Source organism: Mirounga leonina, unplaced genomic scaffold (genome assembly GCF_011800145.1).
Source record: "Mirounga leonina isolate KUSES-001 unplaced genomic scaffold, KU_Mleo_1.0 Mir_118, whole genome shotgun sequence".
Classification (NCBI taxonomy): domain Eukaryota; kingdom Metazoa; phylum Chordata; class Mammalia; order Carnivora; family Phocidae; genus Mirounga; species Mirounga leonina.
Window position 1 is genome coordinate 3,981,955 of NW_023270277.1, and position 11,488 is coordinate 3,993,442.

The following is an 11,488-nucleotide window of genomic DNA, read 5'->3' on the forward strand; positions in this document are numbered from 1 at the left end:
CTTTCCCCAGAGCCGTGGGAACCATTCTGCTGTGTGTGTGTGCTTCTCCCCAGTCTGAGGGCTGGGTCTTCAACCTGTTCCTCCCCTGCCCGGTGCACCTCAACTTCCAGTTCCTTCTCTGACGGGCGGGTTCGGGCCTGGGATCCCTTGGCCATCCCACTTCCTTGGCAAGGGCTGTAGGCTGGCCGCTAATAAAAAAAAAATTTTTTTAAAGTAAAGAAAGAACAGTGATGACTAATAAATGTAAATCCCCAGGAGTCAGAAGAGGATACTGTTGTCCTCCCAGGGACAGACACAGCATGGCCCAGCACATCCACAATTCGATGCCAAAGTTCTTATCAGGTTCTTTGAGGCAAACTAGCGGGGCATTTTTTTGAGATTTGTGGGAGAAGACATAATATCCTTACAAGTGTTGAATGTATTCAGGGCAAAAAAAATACGGCTTTTAACCGATACTTTGCTTCCTTAGAATTAGACGGGGGTGTTGATGGGTATCCTGGTGCTGAGAGTTGTCATATATTTACTGTGAGATCCTTTCATCCCGAATCTCTCTACATATGATTATTATTTTGTCAAAAGAACTATTGATTATTTAAAATAGTGCAGCATTATTTTCCTTTAAAAAAAAATCTCAATACAAAAGGAGCTTTCTAAAAAGCAGCTGAAACACCTTATCTCTGTCATTAATCCCCAGGAAGCATGAATTTGATTTTCGGTCCTTGGAAATCCCTTCCTACCGCTGCCTGCCATGAAGAGGCCCATCTCTGCTACTCCCACAGCACCGTGGATTCCCTGCAAACAAGGGGGGACTGAGCTTGTCCCTTTCCCGGGGATTAATTTGTTGGCTGAGAAAACAGAAGATACTCCACACACCCTTTCCTTTTCTCCCTGCGCATGACACACAGAATTCTCCAATTCTGCTTTCATACAAATAAGAAACAAGCTCATGTCAAAAACCAGTTTAGCCTAAATAGTGAGGAAGTAGAATAGAAATGAAAAGCAAAAGAACGGCACGTTATAGTTCATGCCTGTTGGCGTGTTGGGTCGTTTTAGAACAGGTGTGTCTAGGGCTGAGAAGCTGTGCTAGAACTGTCACTCCTGTCCCCTGCGGTGGCCTTGACATTTGCTAGCATGGCCACAAAACCAAAAACCCACTCACAGGAAGATGCTCAGCGAGGCATCTTCAATAGCATTTTCTCCTGGAAATGACTTTGAGATTCAAACACAAAAGAGCAGCTAAAGATACGCTATCCAGTAGTGTTCTGGTGAGAAGAAAAAAGCAGTCATTACAAATTATACACACCCCAATTCCAGTAAGAAGAGGGAAGAGGGAATCCCATCAGTGAGACACACTATGTGCCCAGCTACTACCGTTATTTATCTCCATCGACACAATGCATTATAATTTTGTAGATAAGGAAAAAAATCAAACAGCTTAAGAAACTAGCAAAGGTCCCATCATTAGATGTTGAGTGGAGGTGAATGCCAGGCTCGAGTGTCTCCAGATCTGGGTTCATCTGGGTTCACTCAGAGCTCTTTTTTACTCTTGAGCAGATTCCAACATTATGTTGGAATGCATGTGGTTGGTAATTTCCTTTTTAGAAAATCCCTTGTGTATTCCTTTTCTATGAGTATTATTATTATTTCTATCATAGTATGGTGGTTATTTCATTTGGACCTTCAATGATCTCTGGGTGAAGGACCGTGTGTCAGTGCGGATACTGCTCATGGCAGGGGCCATGGAGGGAGACAGCAAGGTTGCCACATAGTCACGGGATGCTCCTCCTTCACACCATCATGCCCATTACCTCATTTTATTTAAAAAAAAAAAAGAAAAAAAGCAGGGAGATAAATTTTTCAAAGCTGGAGGGGATTATAAAAAGATTGGCCAGTGATTTTTAGTTTCTTGATAGGAAAAGCAGAAGGAGAGAGAAAGGGACTTGCTCGGGTCCCATAACCGATGCCAGAGCTCATGTTGCTCACTGGGCCCGAGACTATCCTGCTGGGGCACGCTGCTGTCCTTTCCCGGCTCTGCGCACCACTCAACTGTGTCTGTAGAGACTGGACTCTCTCCTCTGTACTCCTATTTGAGCCCACCTCCCAGGAGGGAGGGCACTAATGTGAAAAAAAAAAAAAAATCTGTCCCCAGCCAGCTGGTCGACCCTCCCTCTGCTGTTGTTCTGCAAGCCAACAGCTGAGGGGCCCTCTCCCCAAGGGAAGGAAGGCCACAGACTCATCTCTCCTTTCTCCTGAGGCCACGGGCAGAAGGGGAGGCGGGGATGCGGCTTATTAGTAGCAGCTGCCCCATATATCAGGCTCTTACTTCCCAGCACGCATTGAGCGCTGCCTAGCGATATTTATATCTCCCAGACACACTCAAATACTTAAGCAATGGGCTTTAGCCATACAAATTATCTGCACATTGAAAGTGTCTTTGTTTCCAGTGGTGATGGAAGTGAACTGCTGAAATTCTTTAAAATGCCATGTGAGCTATTTTGAGGATAGTCCCTAGAAATATATTATGGATGTGAAGTTAGAAAGGGAAGAACGAAATGATGCATCTGGAATCTGAACTGCACCATTACCACACATTCCTGTCCACTTGCATTGACTGCCCTTGACCAGAACACACAAGACAAGACATATCTTTATGGTGGAAGGTTCGGCACACATATTCTTTGAACATCCATTATAAATGAAGGAGAAGCAGCGAGGTTTGATTGCCTAATTATATCCCGGGCACTTTGTACATTAAATTCACAGAATTCTCGGAAAACAACGTTTTCATACCCCCCCAAAAAAAAGAAAGAAAGAAAGAAGAGAAAGAGTGCCTTCCAGTGTGAACTTACATTGGCTTCTGTTCCAGGCAGTCTAGGAGTTTAAGTGCATTCTCTCATCTTTGCACCTGCTCTGGCTCGCTCGAAACGCTCTTCCACAGTGGACCCCCTCAGGCTCGTGCGTTCATGCTCCTTGGGTCTCTGCTTCAATGCCACCCTGGTGTCCACACCTGAAGGCCTTCCCCACCAGCCAGTGTGGCAAACATCTCCACCCTCCCCCACCACTCCCGGCTACTGCTTGTCCACCTGCTTCATGTGATTCCCTTCATGGCCTTCATCACGGGCTAGCATACTCATGTACACATATCTGTTTAATCTCCTTGCTTACCCCGCCCCCAACGGAAAGGCAAGCTCCATTAGGATGGGCACTATTTGTGTTTATTTGTGTTTTGTTCACTGCTGTATCTCTAGCTCTTAGAATAGATTTGGCACAAAGTTGGAACTCATTTATTGTACCTACTTTGGGGAGGAAGAAGTTTAGGCTCAGTGAAGCTAAACAAGTTGTCCACTATCCGGGCATTAGAAATAATAGGTGATCTCTCCAAGACCTCAGGGATCAGGCTCGGTGACCCCCCACAACCTGAATGACGGAGCTACTTCTTAAACATTCAATGTTCTAATCCCTATTTGGTCCACACTTTCATGTAACGTGACCTCTACTCTCTGTTCATGCGATGAATATTTATTAGATACATACCACAAGGCAAACGCTGCTCTACTCTGTGAGGAAATGAAAAGAGTCTCTGCCCTCCACAAGTTCTAACTGAACAGCAGGAGACACGTATATAGAAAGAAGTAACTGCACTCCCCTGGCGGAAGGAACAGCACGTGAAGCACATGGAGATGGAAAAGGGCAAGGAACATTCTGTAATTGTTAGGTATGGTATCTGATGAAGCCCATAAAGCCCTAAGCACATTCCTGGCACACAGAGGCCTCCTCCCACCCAAGTATGGCATCATTATTAAGTGGCTCTTTATGGTAAAATATAGGACATTTTGTAGAGAGGAATAAGGTAAGGCCGAACACGTAGGCAAGAACTAGATCCTAAAATGACCTTTTGTGTTCATTCAATTAGAGCTACACAGGCCAAAGACTTATAAATATGAAAAATAATATGAGCAGGCTTTACAATTGAAGAATGTTCCTTTTTTTTTTTTAAAGTGAGTATTTTAAAAGCAAGAACATACGGGCGCCTGGGTGGCTCAGTTGGTTGGGCGACTGCCTTCGGCTCAGGTCATGATCCCGGAGTCCCCGGATCGAGTCCCGCATCGGGCTCCCTGCTCGGCGGGGAGTCTGCTTCGTCCTCTGACCCTATCCCCTCTCATGTGTTCTCTCTCTCTCATTCTCTCTCTCTCAAATAAATAAATAAAATCTTTAAAAATAAATAAATAAAAGCAAGAACATACTTCAACAAGTAGATAAAAATATACGTGTTCATAACAGGATAAACAGTATTACATAATTAGCTGCTCAAGGCATTGGGATGCCCCAGTGGAAAAGGTTCCCATCCTTACAGAGCTCCTCGGTGGCCACAGCTTCCTCAGAAACAGGGAGGCTTCCCGTCTCCCTGACTCTAGCTAGTTCCACCTGTCCATGTCCCCAATGAGGCAGGATTCCCAAACCTGCTCTCCCAGCCTCTCTCGCACACTGATGACGGCCTGAGAGGGCCCCTGGTGCAGGGTCTGCATGCCGCGCCGGCGAGAGGTGTGGTGGGAAATCCTCGAAGACGTAGCGCAGGCTAGAGAGAACAGACTGTGCTCCTGTCCGAGAGGCACTGGGTGTGTGTCCAGCTGGTCCCAGCTGTAGGTGCAGCATTCAGGCCCAGATCTTGTTCATCCAAGGCATGTGTGTCTTCATCCGGAAGCTTCTCACCCCCTAGGGAGCAGGCAGGAGCATCTCCTCGGGACAGTTTTGCACGTGCTTCTGTCCGTAACCACAGGTCAGAGCAGCATAAGAACACCTGTTATGTGAATGTATCAGCTTCAGGATTCAGCGCTATATGGACATTATGAATTCTAACCCAAAGCGCAGTGCAATGAAAGTGCGGGTTTTGATTTCTCAGGGAAAATTGTTTTTTTTTTCCTTTTTTGTTTTCTTTTGTTTTCCCCCAGTGCCCAGAAAGCAATAGGTTAACTTTCTTGTGATCCCACTGGGCTTAGGAGTGGATGTTTTTCTAGGCCATCCTTTCCTATGGAGTAAAGTCCCTCAGAAGGTCTGGCTTTTTCCTGGCTCTCATTTCCACTTCTAAACATCCCACTGGCAGAGGTGTTCAGTCCAGCTGACCTGCAGCCCACACCATAGGTCCTCACTCTATAGCCCTCCCCTGCCCGCCTTCTGTGTTCTCAGACCTCTGCTTTCTGAGCTTCATTCATTTCTGACACATGGAAGTGTGTCTTTCCTACAAGCTAACGATGCATTTTAAAGAATGTTCATTTTATCTGGGATTTCGAGGAACTGATAGCAGGGGCTGTTCACTTTCTACTGCGTCGACTTATTGGCCTTATTTTCGTCTCCGAGCCTCCCTTTCCTCCTTTGCAAAATGCTGGTGAGGACGCCTACTTTGCAGATTTTTAAAAATGAGAATCAAAATATGGACGCATGTACTGAGGATAAGCATTATTGGAGAATAATTACGTATGTGCATATGTGTGAATCTAAATGCGTATTTACTTCTGGTATGTACTTTATACACACACACACTTCTGTAGGTAAGTCATTCTTCTTCAATGGTGCAACTGAATAGCTAGTAACAGAACAGAGAATTCAGGAACCAGAAAGGGCACATCCACAGAGTAGGGGGCGGTGAAAGTTTCTCAGGGCAGGCCTGGAAACCAACGTTTCCGCCCCTCCCGCCCGCCCGCGTCCTTCCGTGCTCACCCCCAGGACCCCACGTAGAGCCAACCCGAAAAAGGACAGCGTGAGCTGTTTTCCACGCACAGAGGCTTCCCAGCGCGATTCCCTCCAGGACCACCAACACGGAAGGGGGACGCGGTTCCCGAACGCCCTCGGCCTTGAGTTCAGGCAGCTTCGCCCCTGCGGTGCTGGGTTCAGGGTGCACCGGGTGCCGACGGGCGACCTGCTCGGTGCGCCGAGGCCTCCGTCGGACGCCAGGTCGAGAGGCGCGGGCTCGCTCTGGTTTTCCAACACTCAGGGCCCCAGAAGTCCACGTTGCCGTCCGCGGCGGGCACAGCATCTGGCCCAGCTGCCCAAGACCAGCTTGCGGGATTACCATCAGAACACAGGGGCGAGCGGCATCTGCCCCCCGCGCGGTCCCGAGCTTCGCGCAGCCCCCGAGCGCGGACAGGCCAGACGCACGGCAGCTGCCCGCCCTACCCGCCCGGGCCTCCAGGGCGCGCCGCGTGTCTGCGGGGCTTCCCAGCCGAGGCCCAGGCCCGACTCGCCCCCAGCTGGCCGGCCACATCTCCCCAAAGGGCTCCGGAGAGAGGAGGGGGGCCCGCGGCCATGACTGCACCTGCCCGCCTCCCGGGGCTTCCGTCCGGGGACTCAGGCAGGAAAGCGGGGCATCTCTCACCGTGGATTAATTACGGGGAAGAAGCACAGCTTCGTAAAGAGAGGAAGAAAAAGAGAGAGAGAGGGGGAGAGAGAGAGATGCTCTTAAGGCTTTTGGATTCACTCCAGACAGCTAATATGTGCGTCAAGGTTTGAATAGAATTTTGAAAAGGAGAAGCATCGGGCTTTTCTATTATTCCTAGGGTGTTATCAATTTAAAAATGAAATATTTAAGTAATACTAGGCTGATTAGCCTCCCTAAATACGGACCCTGCATTATGGTGGAAGAGACAAAGCCCCGTGCTGTGGGCTTACATGAGGAGTGATACAAGGCAGCTGGAAGCAATGTGACCTTCAAACTCCTGCAACAGCAGGTGATACACACAGGGATGCTGTGCGCACCGTCCGAGGGACTGAGTGAGAAGTGCCTATCGTGATAAATCCCCCTAACGGGGGACTGGGAAGAGTCAGTTATCGTCCTGATCAGCTCTTTATGAGGTCCTCATATTTAATCCCCGTTCTAAAGGATAAAGTAGATAATGTTACTTCAGTGCATAAGTGAATAAACTGAATTTCAAAGAGATCAATGAAATTTCCCATTATCACAGGGGAAAAGTGAGGATGTAAACCCAGTATTCTTGAACTCCAGATCCCATGCTAATTCCACAGCACCATGATGCCTTATGAAAACAAGGAGGCCGAGTTATCTGCATGGCCATTCCTATGTGAACTCACTTTTTTTTAAAGATTTTATTTATTTATTTGAGAGAGAGAGAGAATGAGAGATAGAGAGCATGAGAGGGAGGAGGGTCAGAGGGAGAAGCAGACTCCCTGCCGAGCCGGGAGCCCGATGCGGGACTCGATCCCGGGACTCCAGGATCACGACCTGAGCCGAAGGCAGTCGCTTAACCAACTGAGCCACCCAGGCGCCCTGAACTCACTTTTTGAGTGTTGAAAATTCCATACTTAATACCATATATTTTAAACCTATATTTATTTCTGACAGTGTCGCAAATGCATAAGTATAGTATAAGATTTCTATAATTTTTCCAATGAAATGTTAGCCTAGAATTATCATGGCTAAAGATATCTCTATAAATTAGAAAAGTTTGATATTCACAGGGCTTTTCTTAGACTCATAAAATATTAGACATTATTAATGGCTAGATAAAAAACATGCGTGCTGATTTGGACCAAATCCTACGTCCAGCAGGAGGCTGCATACTAGCTTAACGCTCTTTGGATACATCACGGTATCTTGCAATTGGCGCAAATTTTAAAAATAAAACTGTCCTATGAAACAATCTCATATATAATCATAATGCAATTAACGTCTTTGAGAATTCTCTAAATGTCTTTCTTGAAAAAATGCATTATTGGCCTGTGTGAATTTCAGTTTTTAGATCTGTTAGAAGGCAAGCACAACTCCCGCTGCTGGGTTCTTCCCTGTTCCCCATGTGCCGCCTGCATGCCCACGCCCATGAAGGTGGCCAGTGCTCATGTCTGCAACTGGCCAATGGGCTGTGGATGGAAGGAAGGTGTGGTAACAATTAATAATAATAATAGTAACAATGGTAACAAAGGTGTATGCTAATTTCTAGTGAGGCCATGATTTATTTCCTAACATCTGATTGGCTAAGAGAGACTTCAGTAACATTCTGTTTAGTATTTTCCATGTTCCATCTTCTCCATCATTCCTTACGCTTCTAGAAAAAAATTATTTTGCCTACAAACATATTTGATTTTGCACTTAAGATACATCACGGGACGACCTCAAGCTACCTCTCCAGAATCATAGGTTTTCTTGATTCTCGATCTCATCAACCAATATTCTGCACCTTCTCTTCCATCACGTACATAAACCAAACTGGATCCCTCATCTTTTCTGAACAGCAGTGAATTTTCACGATGTTCTGCCTTTGCAAATTCTGTTTCCACCACTGAAATGTCTGTGAAGTACTTCTCACGGTCTCTAGATCTGGGAGACCCCGATTCTGGAGGCTTTTTTGGGGTCTGGGGTTAGTTTGGCTGGACGATGGTAGCCATGGGGCTCCATCTGAGGCAAAGACTGAAAATAAATTCTTGCAGAATACGTCCGCTAAGTTACAATAAAAGTAAACACAATTTAAAGCAGTTCAAGAGGGGATCTATTCATCTACATAAACTTTTAAGTGCTGTGAATATCTACTTAATCATTTTATCTCTGTCCAGATGAGATAAAAGAATAAAGCAAGAATTGTTGAGAAGGGAGAAAAATATGCTCACACCCCAAACCCTGGAAGAAATTTTTCAGGCAGAGAAGCATGAATGCATGAAATGACCTCCCAACAAGGCATGGGAGAGATATAAAAGTCAAATGAGCTGGCACTGGGCCCTGATGGGAGGGAAGTGTGTCGGGGAGCGAGCAGGTCGGATGTCCGGCCTCCAGCTTAACACGTCAGACCTGCAGGAGAGCCGCAACTTGCAAGCATGCCCTTCAATATGTGCATTTATTTTGAGTATAAGGAAGTTGACATTTCTTCATTACCTCCTTGCCTTTCACACTGAGCTCTTCCACTTACGCGTCTCTGGATTGATATTGTGGGATTTCAGCATTTTCTCGTTAGGCAGGCCTCATCTCCAAGCCTGCTTTGCACTTTCTAGCTTGTGATCTTGGAAGAATTACTTTGTCTTTCAAGTCTCTGAAGCTTGGGGATTGGAATCCTGACCATGAAATGCTGCTTACTTATTTATTCAATCATTTATTCATGCAAATAGGTGAGTGCCAATTCTCTGATAAGCATCTGGATCCCTGCTAGTATTTAGACAGTGGGCAGAGTAGCCAAGGTCCTTCTCCTGTGGACTTTAGAGTTCCACGGCCCATTAAATAAAATCGTGTGTGCGAGGCACCCAGCACGGTGCCTGGAATACAGGGAGAGCCCAGGAAATGTCACCACCTCCGGCAGTCCGTCTCTCCTCTCCTGTTCACGCACTCCAGGGCCTTTGTCCGCCATGCGACCTCCACGGGAACCTCACAGCAACAGTTCGTAATTTCTTTCCCAGCTTAGAGCATTGAGATGAGATTTGGAAAAACAGCCACAGAATTTTCTCTTGGGAAACTTCAGTGACTTGGTGCAGCTGCTGAGAAGAGTCCTCTTTTATGAGGACCCCGCTTCAGTCAAACACGTCAGCCACGAGTCAGAGCCTGACCAGAAGTGGTGGCCGGATGAAGGAAAAGCAGGAGTTCTCCAAAATCAGATATCAACAAAATTCCAAAAGACAAAGAAGCTAAATGGAATGAAACCAAAGACCCTCGTTTCCACTAACATCGCAACATAGCTCCTTTCATAGAATGGCTTCTTTGGATCCCTACAACGAAGATGCTGGTAGTTTGATCCCACTGTATGTGTGGCTCAGAGAAGATGAGGATTTATACCAGGGTATCCGTCAAGCGTTTGTCGCTGCTATTTTGTTTTTAGTTTTCCTGCAATAGAAGCTGACTGTGAATGCTCGGAGCAGAAAACACGTTTATTCAAAGGATATCGGCTGGTCACGCGATGGCCAGGTGACCTGAAGCAGCAGACGTAAAGCTATGCGGGTAAGAATCGTACTCCAAAGCAGCCCCAGAGAAGGTATGTAGAGGGAGGGGTGCGCAGAGCCGACCTCCAGTTCACGTGCCTGGTACATCAGCCGGGACCGTGACCTTCACGCGCTGGCTACCGGCGCAATCTGCTCTGGGAAATCCTCCTGCAGGTATAGCCAGGTGCACGTTTGTGACCGGGGGAGCCCAGGGACGCAGCACAGGGCTCTCAGGGCAGGCTGGACGGGGCAGAATCTGTGAAACCCTTTAATAATAGGAAGGGACTCTTCCTCTTGTTGAGAGCCATGCCCAAGGGAATCCCCCCGACATGAGGAGGTTCCAATGCTGCATATCAACACGTGGCAAATGTCCATTAACCAAGGCCACACAGCCTAGTGGGCAGTTGGGCCTGAAATTGCAGTTTCAGTGTCTGTTCTAGTCTCCTTCCCCCAGACCACATTGTACCACAAGCCACGGTGTCAGAACAAGGTCTGCTGTTTTATTATTGTCGGCATCATAGAACAAAAATCTCACATCCTTGCTTTTATCATTTTTACATATTCTATCCTTTTAAACTTTTTAATCCTTTTTATCATCCTAAAAATCATTTGTCTTTATTCTTTACAAAGAAATTTTTCATGACTATTAACAACTATCCTGAAAGCTAAGAGAACAAGTAAATGCACGCCTATTTTTTTTTTTTTTTCAGGAAAGAAAAAGTCTGAGGAAGCACTAGGTACCAAATGTAAACGTCCTTATTGTTCTGATCATTCTACTGGGGTGGGAGTTTTATTCATGTTGGCATAGCCGATCACTGGTATAGCCACAAACACGTCTTTTGACCATGGAGAAGGTGATTGAAGGGGAGTAGGGAGACATTTTTGCTCTCCCAATGTCTTCCCTTTTTGAAGAGACAATATAGAAAGGAAAAGCTGGTGACCTGAACGCATTCGCTGCAACTCAGAGGGGTCCAGAGTAGGAGTACAAAGACGTGGGTTCGATTGGAGAGGAGTGGTATACTGTGTGACCTTGGGTGAGTCACTTAACTCCCTCAGCTTTGGCTTCTTCATCTATTAAATATAGTTACAAAATCTATATTACACTGTGTCACAGGAGAGTAGGAGATATACATAGAATGAGTTACACTATCTACAGTGGGTTCTTTACAAATGGCAGCCATCATTAATACAATGTGCACGACAGTCAGCCTCTCAAGGAGAAACACATAGTTCAGCTCCATATTCTGAACATTATCCATCTCCCTGCTACGCTGGAGAATAGTCTGGGTTATAAAAACGTGCACTGAGATTATTATTTCTCCTCAAGGGTGGCTCAAATACTCTGATTACTTCCTAGAAACATGAGGCAGCATGCTCTCTGCAGGAAATCTTGGTAACTCCTTGAAATTAAGCCCCAAATTTTAAGGAAATAGAGGTTCTTATGAATAATTTGTTTGATACATAAACTGTACCACATAAAAGAGAGAAGATGTTACATTCTTTTAAATATTGGAGATAGATTATAACAAGTTAGGAAAGGTTTACAGAACATCTGTGCCAAAAGAAAAGGGAAATAAAAAGA